Source organism: Mus musculus, chromosome 14 (assembly GCF_000001635.26).
Source record: "Mus musculus strain C57BL/6J chromosome 14, GRCm38.p6 C57BL/6J".
Classification (NCBI taxonomy): Eukaryota; Metazoa; Chordata; class Mammalia; order Rodentia; family Muridae; genus Mus; species Mus musculus.
Window position 1 is genome coordinate 17,775,137 of NC_000080.6, and position 14,864 is coordinate 17,790,000.

The window sequence follows — 14,864 nt, forward strand, 5'->3', positions numbered from 1 at the left end:
TTGGAGAATGTCTGGTGACCTCCCACATTCACAGCTCTGATATTCCACATGACAATCTCCACAAATTACATTTCCCAGATGTCTTTCTTTTTCAGGGTGATAGACAAAGATTGGGGTGCAAGAGTCTCATGCACAATTTGATTTTGAACATTTTTATTCAATTCTCTGGACTTGGCATGCCCTGACTCTACGATAGGCATACCCAGACAAGCAAATGAAATGTTTGTTTATCTTCAGATGTTTGGTGAGAAATAGTGTCAGTGTGGTTTGACTAAAATGGTTATAGATCTTTGACTCATCTGCGCAGTCACTGATAAGCAGAGACCACCAGAACTCAAGGGTATCACTATATGCAGAAGAAATGTCTGTGACTGACTTTTTCATAAGTCAGACTCAAGACGTTCTTTCCAGAACACTGAGCTAGACATTTGCTTTGATTCAATGTCAAATATCCTTAATTTGGTAGCTTATATTTTTTTATAGGCATTAGGCTCAGGTGGCACCACAGCAGAGAGACACTAATTTTGAAAATCTCTCCCAGCTTTCCATTCAGTGACATCTTGGTGGTAGGTTGAAATTAATGGTGGTTCAATTGCATATAGCTGAAAAGTAAGAATGTTATAAATTAGAATTTCTTGAGGATTGTGTTTTACCAGTTACCATTTAGTAGAAAGATTTAAATTAGAACCTCGGATTTCCCACTATTGTAAGATTGAAGCCTCACTCTTCTCACCTACTAGATATGGAAGCTCCCATCTGCTCTGTACCTCATGTCTTTTCACATTTGTGTGACAGGACTCTGGAAACCAAAGTTCCTGATGGTAAGGGACTGGGTTATGACTCTATGGCTTTGAGAGTATCCTAGGCAGCCTGAGGATGTGCCTGCTTACTGTGCCTGTGACAGAGGACAGACAAGAAGTGAAGTCTGCATTTCTCCTTCAGGAAGGTGCTAAAAGCTCAGTACTTCCTGTCCTGGTTATCAACACACACTAGGTGATAGATAGATAGAAATAAAAAGCCATGTTTGATTTTAACACTGAGAACAATTTCTATGATGGCTTTCTAAACATTGCGAAGGAAAATTCACAGATAATATAATTTATTAACAAATTATCAGTAAGAAAGATAAGGTATCCATCTGTCATTAGTTGCAGAGACAGTCGAATCATGTCTCAGTATTGTGTTCATTTAGTTAAAATCTTCCTTCTTGTGGACTTAAACCCCTCATGGTGTTGCCTGGGGTCTCTAGTATCTTCATAAATGTTGCAAAATGATAAATTTGTACCTCTTTAAGGGATTTCCTTATCTTAAGCTGACTTTACCTCTTATAGGTTTTCTTGTTTTAGAGAGGATCTCCAGCTTTCTACTGATTAGAAATAAGGCAGTGCATTTAGGAATTAAACTGTTTGGGAGTCCTGGATCCATCACTTAACTTTCTTGAAATTTCTTATCTACATTGAGCCTTGCTTCTTCATCTGGAAAATAAATAGGTTTAATAATAATTCTTTCTCGTGAGGCTCTTTGGAAAATTGCATGCAAATAGAGTTTAATTAATGCTCAGTAATTAACTCTTAAAGAATAAGCTGACTATTCCTTAAGACGATTGGAATGATGACCAGCAGGTAAGAGCACTTGCTGTTCTTATAGAGGACCCTGTTCCTGTTCTCAGCATCCACACAGCTGCTCACTGCTATCTGTAACTCCAATTACAAGGGATGTAACATCCTCTCAGACACCAGGGATACATCTGGTGCATATGCAGATCAGTACACGTAACATAAAAGCAAAGCTATAAAACAAAAGTTACATCTTGCCCTATGTTCAGATGGTGAATGTAGTTGAATGCCTGGCCACCAGTGCCATCATGGTGAAGCTGGCATCACAGTGGCCAAGGCTTCACCCATTAGCATGGGGAATCCTTTGCCTGTTTGAGTTTGTAAGATGTAAAGCTGTGACTGATATAAGGGAGGGAGTGGCCGAATGCCTTCACCTGCATTACCTCTGATGTGACTTGGTAGCACTCCTTGCCATTATTCATTATGTATTAGGGGAAGTTTCTTCAGCCAAGTATGAGTCATTAGGGAATATTCTGGATGTGTAGGCCTTTCCATCTGTGAGGTGATTTTTTTTGCTTGTTTGTTTTGTTTTTGGTTTTTGTTTATTTGTTTGTTTGCTGTGTTTAGGAACTGAAGGAAACTTCTGTTCCCTATACATCATCAATGCACACCTCACCTAACACACTATCAAAGATAGAGTCATCCTGACAACACTGTTATAAAACTCGTCACAGTGGACTACGGAGAAACCCTGGGTGTGTGGAGCATATGAGCAAGAGGAGGCATCGTGCATGTATTTTTCTGAAAATAAGGATTCCGGGACAGTGAGATGTCATAGGAAGGGTGTTGGGAATTGCACCTGAGAGAACAAACTGTCTGAAAAGAATTAGAGTTACTGGTTTAGTACCAGGGAGCTCTGGGGTTACTGGTTAGTTCATATTGATGTTCCTCCTATGGGACTGCAAACCCCTTCAGCTCCTTGGGTCCTTTGCGCTCAGTCCAATGGATAGCTGTGATCATCCACTTCTGTGTCTGTCAGGCACTAGTAGAGCCTCTCAGGAGAGAGCTATATCAGGCTCCTGTCAGGGACTGAACCACCAACCAAAGAGTACACATGGTGAGACTCATGGCTCTAGCTGCATATGTAGCAGAAGATGGCCTAGTCAGTCGTCAATGGGAGGAGAGGTCCTTGGTCCTGTGAAGGCTCTATGTCCCAGTGTAGGGGAATGCCAGGGCCAGGAAGCAGGAGTGGGTGGGTTTCTGAGCAGGGGGAGGGGGACGGGAATGGGGGGTTTCGAGGGAAAACCAGGAAAGGGGATAGCATTTGAAATGTAAATAAAATATCTAATTAAAAAAAAGAAAATTGGTAAAATCCACTAAAAAAAAAAGAATTAGACTTACTGTACCCCTGACAGAAAGTCAGCTGATGGTTTAGTATCAGCATCCCCCTTCCAGACAAGCTCAGTAATAAACTATTCTCCCTGGAAAATAGTAGATCTGGATCTAAACAGTTGCTGAAGTTCCTGCTGAGTCTTATAGTAAGTACTTGTATTTATTTCAGTTCCAAAGTAGTGTTCTGTATTACTTGTGCTTAAATAACCCTAAGTTCCCGGGAAAGCTAACCTGAAGAACTCCCAATGCTCTGGCCTAGTAAATGGGACTTGGCTTACCGAGTAAGTTCCTAAAACTCTGGTGTTATGCTCAATGCCTTTGGTACTGTTTGTGTTCCAACTCTGGTAAGTGCCTTAGGCATTAAATACATGAAAAATAAGTAGCTATTTTCCCATGGTCCAAGGAATCCTTCTTGAATTACTTTGGTTCTGACAAAGTGTGTGACAACTGGGAACAGAATATGCAGTAGAGAAGGTAGGAAGAGAAATAAGATAGTTTTGCTTGATAAGTCAGTTCAATGTGAAATGCCATTGTTTAATATGTCTACTGTTGTTTTAGACAGGAGAGGGTTACTAAAAAGCTGGACAGTCTGGGGGTCAGAATACAGCCTCTGTGTAAGGTGACACCAACTTCTATTTTGAGTAGAAGTCAAGGCACTTCTATTTTGAGGTATCTTTCTTTTTTTGTTTTTTTGTTTTTTTTTTTTTGTTTTGTTTTTCCATTTTTATTAGGTATTTAGCTCATTTACATTTCCAATGCTATACCAAAAGTCCCCCATACCCACCCACCCCCACTCCCCTACCCACCCACTCCCCCTTTTTGGCCCTGGCGTTCCCCTGTACTGGGGCATATAAAGTTTGCAAGTCCAATGGGCCTCTCTTTGCAGTGATGACCGACTAGGCCATCTTTTGATACATATGTAGCTAGAGACAAGAGCTCCGGGGTACTGCTTAGTTCATATTGTTGTTCCACCTATAGGGTTGCAGTTCCCTTTAGTTCCTTGGGTGCTTTCTCTAGTTCCTCCATCGGGGGCCCTGTGGTCCATTCAATAGCTGACTGTGAGCATCCACTTCTGTGTTTGCTAGGCCCTGGCATAGTCTCACAAGAGACAGCTATATCTGGGTCCTTTCAGCAAAATCTTGCTAGTGTATGCAATGGTGTCAGCGTTTGGAAGCTGATCATAGGATGGATCTCTGGATATGGCAATCACTAGATGGTCCATCCTTTTGTCACACTTCCAAATTTTGTCTCTGTAACTCCTTCCATGGGTGTTTTGTTTCCTATTCTAAGAAGGGGCAAAGTGTCCACACTTTGGTCTTCGTTCTCTTGAGTTTAATGTGTTTAGCAAATTGTATCTTATATCATGGGTATCCTAAGTTTCTGGGCTAATATCCACTTATCAGTGAGTACATATTGTGAAAGTTCCTTTGTGATTGGGTTACCTCACTCAGGATGATGCCCTCCAGGTCCATCCATTTGCCTAGGAATTTCATAAATTCATTCTTTTTAATAGCTGAGTAGTACTCCATTGTGTAAATGTACCACATTTTCTGTATCCATTCCTCTGTTGAGGGGCATCTGGGCTCTTTCCAGCTTCTGGCTATTATAAATAAGACTGCTATGAACATAGTGGAGCATGTGTCCTTCTTACCAGTTGGGGCATCTTCTGGGTATATGCCCAGAAGAGGTATTGCTGGATCTTCCGGTCCTCACACCAGTCAGAATGGCTAAGATGAAAAATTCAGGTGACAGCAGATGCTGGCTAGGATGTGGAGAAAGAGGAACACTCCTCCATTGTTGGTGGGATTGCAAGCTTGTACTACCACTCTGGAAATCAGTCTGGCGGTTCCTCAGAAAATTGAGGTATCTTTCTATGGGAATTGTACTCACTGTTTTTTTTTTTTTTTTCTCATCTCTTCTGTCTAAAGTTGTTCCCAAAATGTGGGATTCCCCATGGGGAAGCCATGTGAAGCATTAAAGATCCTCTGAAGACAGTATGTGTAGGGCTTATGGGACCATGTTACTAGAGAGGCATACGAACTAGTAAGGTTGAATGAGCTTAAACCAGGGGATCTCAGAAAAGTAGAAGTGGAGCCATTCCCTACCAACCTCTACCTCTCTACCTGCTCTGGAACATGTAACCATGACACCCCACTGAGGACCATGAGCAGTCAGCCACATAAAGTAACACTAGTAGTATCCATGCTAATGAGGTATACAGCACCCCCCACCCCCCACCCCCCCCCACCCCCCCGCCTCAGCGTTCAGCCAATGAGCTTCCCTTTCTGGACATTCTCTCCTGCAAATCCCTGGTTAGCCCCAAATAAAATGTATGAATTCACATCCACCATCAAATAAACCAACATGAATAAGAAAGGATCATTTCAGATGCTTTATCGAGGACCACTGTGAGGAAGGCCTTTGCCTTAAAGAGTAGAGCCTAAAACTCCTGAGGAAGGCTTTCTCTCAGCCCTCCAACCTCTCTGGTATTCTCAGCTCTAACAGAGTTTTGCTTCTCCCAGGCTCAACATCTCCTCTCTGCCTGGCACTGTGAAGCCCTGAGAAGAAAGGTAGACCTCAGACCCTGTTCCTGACTCTCAGCAGTGCCCAGGTACCCCAAGAGATCAGGAATCACACCTCTTGACTGCCATTTCTGCTTCCGGTTAGGCTAAGGACGATGCAGGCTGTGGACTTTGTTCCAGACTTCATTCTTTCTGCCTCTCCTTCAGTCCTCTACTCAGCTAGTCACAAGTCAGGGAACTAGTTATGCCTTGCTTAATCCCTACTTTCCTTTTGCCAGACTGCTCAGTCAATGTGAGGGAGCATGAAGTGTTACTCTGTGGCTGACATGGCAGATTTCAGCGTGGTGCCCGCTGCTGCTATCTTTCCCGTTCTTCATCCTGAAGTGCGTGCGTGTCTTCTGATACAAACACAGAAAGTGTCTCTATGGAATAGTGTAAGCCAAAGGAGACATCAGCATGGAGTTCACCATGGCATATCTGTAAAGTGACTGATGCAGATCACACTGTTCATAGCCTGCTCTGTCTCTAGACCCTACTTAAAGATTCAAAGGTTGACCAAAGGAAATCTAGACTTCAGACAAGCCTGGAAACACCACACACCTCCTGTTTAGCTGAATAAAGTATCAATTCCATACACCGGGATGGAAGAGTTCAGGCATTCAGCAGGAAGACGACTTGATCACGGAAGCTGTCCATAGCATGCTCATTTGGCTTCTGAGAGAAGAACACATGTAGATGAGGGAAGGGAGAGGGGCTCAGCTAGACCCTACAGCTCGCTAGTTGATTGTGGTCAGGTCAAAAAAACATGAGTAGAACTGCCCAAAGCAGCCTTTCCTTGTTTTCTTCAATATCTGAGGCTCTGTGACCACGTGCCAGCTTAGTGTGTGTCTTGTCAGGTTTGGTGTGCAGCTCATGTGACTATAACGCTGCTTCAGGTTTGGTGTGCAGCTCATGTGACTATAACGCTGCTTCAGGTTTGGTGTGCAGCTCATGTGACTATAACGCTGCTTCAGGTTTGGTGTGCAGCTCATGTGACTATAACGCTGCTTCAGGTTTGGTGTGCAGCTCATGTGACTATAACGCTGCTTCAGGTTTGGTGTGCAGCTCATGTGACTATAACGCTGCTTCAGGTTTGGTGTGCAGCTCATGTGACTATAACGCTGCTTCAGGTTTGGTGTGCAGCTCATGTGACTATAACGCTGCTTCAGACTAGATGAAGGCTGCTTTGCCTTTCCCTTACTTACAGGAGGTCTGTAAGAATCCAAGTATATAAAATATGGGGAGGAGCCTTATAGTTAGCTATGTAGGCAAAGTATCACTGACACAGTGTGCTAGGCATCACCTTCTGTGTGCTCCAGACCAAACTGTTCTTCCAGTGTGTGGGTGGGGGTGAAGTGGGGTGGGGTCAATCTAGATTCTTTAAGGATCTTAGCTTCTTGGTGCCGAGTGCATCTAATGTCCTGTACTTGCCACTTCTTCCTTATAACTGAGCCCCAGGCATATGTTTCTAATTCCAGTGTTTAGTCCTTAGCCCCATGTGACCCGGTGATAATCAGTTACCCATGTGTTCCTCACTTGTTATTCTGGCTTTTGTTCATTGTTGCCCATACAGATTTATTGGTATCCCAGACATCGTTAAGACGTGACTTAGTGCAATCTAGTTGTATTTCAGAGAGAGTCCCATGGAGTAGCTAGTCTGCCTGGTCCAAGAGAGGCTTTTCAGAGTGTATTGCAGGCACTGTATTCTTGTTCTGAACGAAAGAACACAAAGAAAAACTTGGCCACTGTCTCTCAGCTCTATGACATGAACATGACCAAGGTGACCACAGAGCCAAAGGCTAGTCAACCAGATTACACAGCAACCTGAACCCCCAAGCTTGATGTTGATTTGCACCCTTTGAGGAAAGTTCCCAATTGGTTGCTACGTAAGAGACCATAGCATCTCCCTGGCCACAGGTATCAACCTAAGAGCAATCCATATTTAACATTTGAACATCTTTTTCTATTCCTTACTCTAAATTAACTGGTTTTTTAATACCATTTCCTGGCCTTTACAGCCTCTCAGAGCATGTCCAGTATGTGGTCACACCCTCTTCAGTGTATTCTTGACATCAGTCCTCACTTTTTTACTTGCATGGAATTTCGCCATGCCCATCTCCCAGTGAATGAAAGTCCTTAAAGGTGAGGATTCTACCTTCAGAGTCAATATTACATCCTTAGCCCCTCTCCTGCCCCTAATGTGCCACTGGCACATTTGGAAGGATCATGAATGTTTAAGTGTTGGTTGGCATTATTTCAAGAAAGCAGCTGTGATATAGTCACAACAGCTGTGCATGTGAAAGGAGAAACCCCCATGAGCAGAGACACAAAGGACACGGGATATCTCACTCCTTGAAGTGGTCAAAATCCACCTTCCTGGAAAGTGTGCAAAGACAGGTACAGAGAGTGAACAGTGAGGGTTGGATCTTGAAGACTTCTTCATTGCTACTTCCCCACCATGGTTGCCCTAACATGGAACAAAGGTGAACTGGGAGTATTTGGGGGCCCTAACTCTCTGCTAGGACTCATGTTTCTGCCTATGCCTCCCTGTAGGTACAGTGAAGCTACAAGCAGAGCAAGTGGAGCATGCTTTATGACAGGGACTAAGTTAACTCTCATCAGATATAGCTAAGATGTCTATACAACTAACACAGCACAGTCTACTTCCAAAAATAGTGGTAAGGTGATCCTTGGGGAGTGCATTAGAGGTGATCTAGTTTTCTAAGACAAGTTCCAATTTCAAATACTTCATCCCAAGGTATTTTAAAAATGTTTCTATTTGCCTTTTTTATTTGTTTGGGGTTTTTGGAGGGCATGAGTATACTTCAGTGTACAAACATATATCTAGCCTACCTGATCAACATTGTATAATCCCAAATAAACAAGTAATTCTGACTTTTTAAATGCAGTACATGGGATTTTGGCCACTAAATTTGATCGATAGCAAACTACCTGCCTTAGAATATCCTGTTTTCTTCTCTTTCTTACAAGGTGTCTTAGTCAGGGTTTCTATTCCTGTACAAACATCATGACCAAGAAGCAAGTTGGGGAGGAAAGGGTTTATTCGGCTTACACTTCCATACTGCTGTTCATCACCAAAGGAAGTCAGGACTGGACCTCAAGCAGGTCAGAAAGCAGGAGCTGATGCAGAAGCCATGGAGGAATGTTGTTTACTGGCTTGCTTCCCCTGGCTTGCTCAACCTGCTCTCTCATAGAACCAAGACTACCAGCCCAAAGATGATCCCACCCACAAGGGGCCTTTCCCCCTTGATCACTAATTGAGAAAATGCCTTACAGTTGGATCTCATGGAGGCATTTCCTCAACTGAAGCTCCTTTCTCTGTGATAATTCAAACTGTGTCAAGTTGACACAAAACTAGCCAGTACACACATCTAACAAAAGGTATTTGATATTTCTTTTATATTACTTGGAAAATAGAATAAAACTAGAGATGAGAAGAAAAAATAAGAGTATTTATCATTTGTTTTCAGAAGTAAAACTTTAGAGAAATATAAAATATATCATTTGATGAGACTTTTACAAACACGAACACCAGGTGATCTGTGAATGTTTGAAGTTCAAACTCTTAATAAAATTAGAGTTTTGAAGAAGAGCAAGTTGACTTTTCTAACTGATTCTGTCCTACGGGTGATTGATGTTCTTGTTTACAGCTGTTGTATTTGTGCTTCCCAAAGTAACCACACAGTTACAGCAGTGAGCTGTTAATAGACTTGCTCTTTATCAAGAATCTTATCTACAGCCCAAGTTTCCCGACTGAATTGTGCAGGGCCCTTACAAAGCAGCCATGTCATTAAGGTAGGTGAAGCAGTTCTAGTCTGTCAGAAAGTTCTAGTTTGTTTGTTTTTGTAAAGTCTGGTGACATCGAGTTGGCATTAATCATTTCCTTTCTGCAGTCTGTGAGCTTCCAAACAGAGGGAGTGTCCAAACTGCACTCTATCTGGTCCTGCCCACTGCCGAGCTCTTCCAAGTTTGTAGAGGGTGGACTTTGTGCATATGTGCTTTGCTGGACTAGTGCACCCTTTCAAGTAACTGCTCCCAAAGACGGTAGGGACCTGCACTCTTGTATAGCCAAGGATTCTGCTTGTAAACAGTAGGCTTAGAAATATGTTCCAAAATGTCATGAAATCCTTCAGAAGTGGTGCTATCAGGAAAAGTAGGGCTGGAGATAAGGTGGGAGGTAAGGAGGGTGGTGGGGGAGGATATGGTCAAAGTACATTGTCTGCATGCAGGAAAAGGTCACAGTGGCGACACCCAGAATTTTGTACAATTTATATGCACTAAAATGGCATTTCTAGTAAATGCTACATTTAAAAAAAAGAGTATGTTTCTAGATGAAGCAGTTTACATGAGCAGTGAATTTTGCTTTTTTGGCTTATTCTGTACATATCTGGAAATACCATAGTCATGAGAAATATTTTTTAATTAATATTCTGCTACAGAAATCTAATTGTTTATATGTATAGATGTTTCTATATTTTGAGCACTGCTTTTGTTATTGTGATACATTTTTCAGTGAAAAATTGTGTTATCTGCTTACTTGTTCATTCTCTAAAACAAAGCTACACCTTAAGGGATTTATTTATTCATCTAAACACTTGCTTGTGCAAATAAGTGTGAGCATTCACTTCTTTCCAGTGTAGGCATGTCTTAAGAAGAGAGTTCTGAGGACATATTTTCCTCAGGTGCTTGTCTGACGTGAGTCCCTTCCTTCCCATAAAGAGTGGCACAAGTAACCTAAAGTGCTATTTCTTACTTTCAGACGAATAATGAAGCAGAAAGGCTTACGACCCTGGGCTCAGCCCTGGGTTTGAATTGTTATTCACATTCTTTACCTTTCAAAGTCCATTTCCTAGCCTGTGAATGGAAAGTATCAGTATTGACTTCATGGAACAGTGTCAAGGTCAAAAGTCACATGTGGGTGATTCTTACCAGCTCCCGGACCCCACTGCACACAGCTGTTATTCCTAATCTGAGCAGTGCCTGGCACACAGTGGAGATCTGGGAAATGTGTTTTCCTTCTTTCCTGAACTGCTGTCTTCCTCTCTTAGGTCAGCACCATTACACTGTCATTCTGTCAGTAGGTAGTGTGCTAGAAGATAGACCATCTCTGTCATATCTGACTGCATCCCAGGCTGACATGTCTGTACACCCAGAGAGCAGCACCTCAGTGCCATTGCCAAGCTACTCTTGTTCCTTCTGGCGTGTTTCTACTGCTGTATGCTTTGTTAATACTGCTCTGCTAATACATCATTTTCACTAATAATTAAATAAGCATTTGCATTAAGAAACAGGTATTTATAATGAAATCCAGTATTAGTTTAGGTTCAGTAAGGCTTCCTGCAGTTTGCTTCTGAAATGTCCCTCAAAGGCTCATCTACTAAAAATTTGGTCCCTGAGAGGTGACTCACAAATGAGAGGTGACTGAAGCAAGCTTTTGAAGGTGGTGCCTAATGGGAGATATTTGGCTCGTACGAGGAGGCTGAGATCCTAGCTCCTTCCTCTTTCTCTTCTTTTCTCTGATTATGAGAATTTGAGGGACCATTCATGCACCCCCTCAAAAAAGGCTCCAAATCAAAAGACCAACTGATAGTTCTCTGGAGCCTCTGACACTGAGTCAAATGAGCCTTTTCTCTTTGTAAGTTGATTGACTGGAGCACTGTGTTACAGGGACTCAAAGAAGAATGCAAGGACTGGGGTCAGATTTCAGGGTTTATACTTCAGGGCGTTGTGGGCATACAGACTGAACCTCGTTCATTTCCCAGGCTCTGTTGTTTCTCCTGTATGTATACAGTTCAGACTTACCTAAGAAATGAAAGTAATTAAAAATTGCTTAAAGACCTTTGCACTCACTTCAAGACAAAAAAAAAAAAAAAATGCTGCCAGATTTCCTCAGCTCTGTTCTTATCATACAAGGTTAGATTATGCAACTACTAAAATTAACATACATGATTATTCTGAAATTATAAAATTTGTTACTTGACATTAATAAGCTTAAAATCTCAGCCCACTATTTTACTTCTTGTCTTTAAATTGTGTAAGAGACTTAAGAAATTCTTTTCCCTCATATAGTTGCCAAAAGATGTTTCCTATTTATCTTTTTTCAAACTATTTTCAAAAGATCTTTGAAAAACTTTTATTCAAAGAAAATATTTTATTTTTCTCTTCCTTGAACTTCACAGTATGGTTTTTCAGAACATCGGACAAATGAATACCTTATGGACCAAGCACTTTGACCCACTGAAGGCTCAAGCAGATTGCTTAATATGTACCAAGTGCCCCTGGGCTTTAGGCAGTCAGTCATCTCTGGTACCCTGTATTTGGTGTGAATTGAATTATACCTGATTTATTCTTGGATGAGAGGGTGTTGTAAACATTAAGAATTAAGTTAATGAGCTCGCTGTAGAGGCCTTTAAGAGTCCTGGGGGCATGATTGTCTTGGTAATTTCCAACACTGTCTTGGGCTCTGAAACTCCTGCAGCTGGCCTTCACTGGGTGAAATGCTTAATCAACTAAATAAAGATCTAAGTTTGTGCCTGAAATATTTACCCTTAAGGAAACATGGCTTGGTAAACTCTGATTTATTTCTCATCACCCAAACACTTCAGAGATCCTTTGCCACAACCAAAGAAGTGGTATTCATTGACCTTAAAATTAAAAATTACCCTAACTAGTAGAAGGGAAGCTTCAATTTTCCCACCAGCTCCAAGCAATTATCCCCATCTGAGTTGCATCCACCCTTGATAGATTCCAGATTCTAGCTGTTGCTTTTACCATTTTATAAGAATGGTCCCAAACTGTTCATGTCTCGGGCGAGTGCCTGAGTGTCAGGCTTCCCTTGCTCGTCTGTGACCCTGGTGAAAGCAGCTTCCTTTCAAGCCTGGCATTTGCTCCAGCAAGGTGGTAGCTGTGGCACTTGTGAAGGTCACATATATTGATTCATGATAAAGATAGTGCCACCATGTGTGGTGTATTGAACAGAACAGGAAGCTGTCTGCCTTCCCCAAACTTAATCTGGTGTCTGAGAGACCATTTTTGAACTTTAGTGAGTGAAATTATTAAAGGATGCTAGGGAGAGAGAAAGGAAGAGGGGTGGGAGAACAGGGGGGCTTGGCATGAGAAACTGCCAGTAGAGAGGTCCCACGCAGAGACGTCTCCTGCTAGAGAATGGTGAGTACAAAGTCTTCTGCTCAGGGAAGGCAGAAGGTTGCCAAGGCTTGACAGTATGGATGGGGGGAACAGCAGGGCAGAAGGCAAGGCCAGAGGGATCCTGAGCAGGAAGCGGTGTTAGTACTTGGTAGACACAGAACATTGCAGGCCGGGGGAGGGACACTTTGCCTCTTACACAGACTCAAGTAGGAGCTACCAAGGGTTTGGAGAAGGGGAGAGAAGAATCAGACTTTATGTTTAAGACACTGATGTGGCCATTGCACTGGGAGTAGGTGAGATATATATGCATTCAATACAATTGATGGCTGCCAAAAACACTTGGTGATTTTTAACTGCTGTCACTGTTCATCATCATCATCATCAATTTCTAATATTTTTCTCTGCCCCTGTCTCCTTAATCACCATGAGACAATTGCAGAAGACACCACACAGGTACTTCCTTCCCAGCCTCCATGCCTGCTGCTGCTTCCTAAGCTGGGTTCTCAGGTACTACCATGTCCAGTTTTCTGAGGAACTGCTAGACTGATTTCCATAGTGGTTGTACCAGCTTGCAATACCACCAGCAATGAAGAGTGTTCCCCCTTTCTCCACATCCTCACCAGCATCATATGTCACCTGAGATTTTGATCTTAGTCATTCTGATTGGTGTGAGGTGAAATCTCAGTGTCATTTTGATTTGCATTTCCCCTGTGACTAAGGAAGTTGAACATTTCTTTGGGTTCTTCTCAGCCATTGGCATTTCCTCAGTTGAGAATTCTCTGTTTAGCTCTGTACCCCATTTTTAATAGAGTTGTTTGGTTCTCTGGAGTCTAACTTCTTGAGTTCTTTGTATATATTGGATATTAGCCCTCTATCAGATGTATGATTGGTAAAGATCTTTCCCCAATCTGTTGGTTGCCACTTTGTCCTATTGACAGTGTCCTTTGCCTTACAAAAGCCTAGTAATTTTATGAGGTCCCATTTGTCGATTCTTTATCTTAGAATATAAGCCTTATCTTAGAATATAAGAAAATATATTTTCCGTTCAGGAAATTTTCCCCAGTTCCCATGTGTTCCAGGCTTTTCCCCACATTCTCTTCTATTAGTTTCAGTGTATCTGGTTTTATGTGGAGGTCCTTGATCCACTTGGACTTGAACTTTGTACAGGGAGATAAGAATGGACCAATTTGCATTCTTCTACATGTTGACCACCAGGTGAACCAACACCATTTGCTGAAAATGCTTTTTCCACTGGATGGTTTTAGCTTCTTTGTCAAAGATAAAGTGACCAGAGGTATGTGGGTTCATTTTTGGGTCTTCAATTCTATTCCTTTTATCTACCTGCCTGCCATTGTACCAATATCATGCAGTTTTTATCACTAGTGCTCTGTAGTACAGCTTGAGGTCAGGGATGCTGATTCCCCCTAGAAATTCTTTTATTGTTGAGAATAGCTTTTGTTATTCTAGGTTTTTTGTTATTCCAAATGAATTTGAGAATTGCTCTATCTAACTATGAGGAATTGAGTTGGAATTTTGATGGGGATTGCATTGAATCTGTAGACTGCTTTCAGCAATATGGCCATTTGAAGATCTTTCCAATGTCTGAGGTCTTCTTCAATTTCTTTCTTCAGAGACTTGAAGTTCTTGTTGTACAGATCTTTCACTTGTTTGGTTACAGTTACACCAAGTTATTTTACATTGTTTGTGAATATTGTGAAGGGTGTAATTTCCCTAATTTCTTTCTCAGCCTGTTTATCCTTTGAGTAGAGTTTGTTTGAGTTAAGTTTATATCTGACCACTTTCCAGAAGTTGTTTGCCAGGATTAGAAGTGCTGGGGTGGAGTGTTTGGGGTCATTTAAGTATACTATCATATCATCTGCAATTAGTGATATTTTACTTCTTTCTTTCCAATTTGTATCCTTTTGACCTCCTTTTGTCGTCTAATTGCCCTAGCTAGAACTTCAAGTACTATATTGAATAGATAGAGAGAGAAAGGGCAGCCTTGTCTAGTTCTTTATTTAGTGAGATTGTCTCAAGTTTCTCTTCATTTAATTTGGTGTTGGTGATTGGTTTGTCATATATTGCTTTTACTATGTTTAGGTATAGGCCTTGAATTCCTGATTTTTCCAAAACTTTGAACATGACGGGATGTTGAATTTTGTCAAATGCTTTTTCATCATCTAATGAA

General features: G+C 41.8%; 1 protein-coding gene across 15 annotated transcripts in view; it reads left to right on the forward strand.

Moving 5' to 3' along the window:
- Positions 1 to 14,864, forward strand: part of Thrb (thyroid hormone receptor beta) — a 380,873-nt gene that overhangs the window by 115,912 nt on the left and 250,097 nt on the right. For 2 of the 15 annotated variants that reach the window (XM_011244740.3, XM_011244743.3), the window contains exon 1: positions 9,184 to 9,574. The exons of 12 other annotated variants lie outside the window; for them this stretch is intronic. The gene's annotated coding sequence lies outside the window, so the exon portion shown is untranslated. Of the gene's footprint in view, positions 1 to 5,295; positions 5,560 to 9,183; positions 9,575 to 14,864 lie in introns of those variants that run through there. One more of the 15 variants, XM_017315947.2, reaches the window with a different exon arrangement.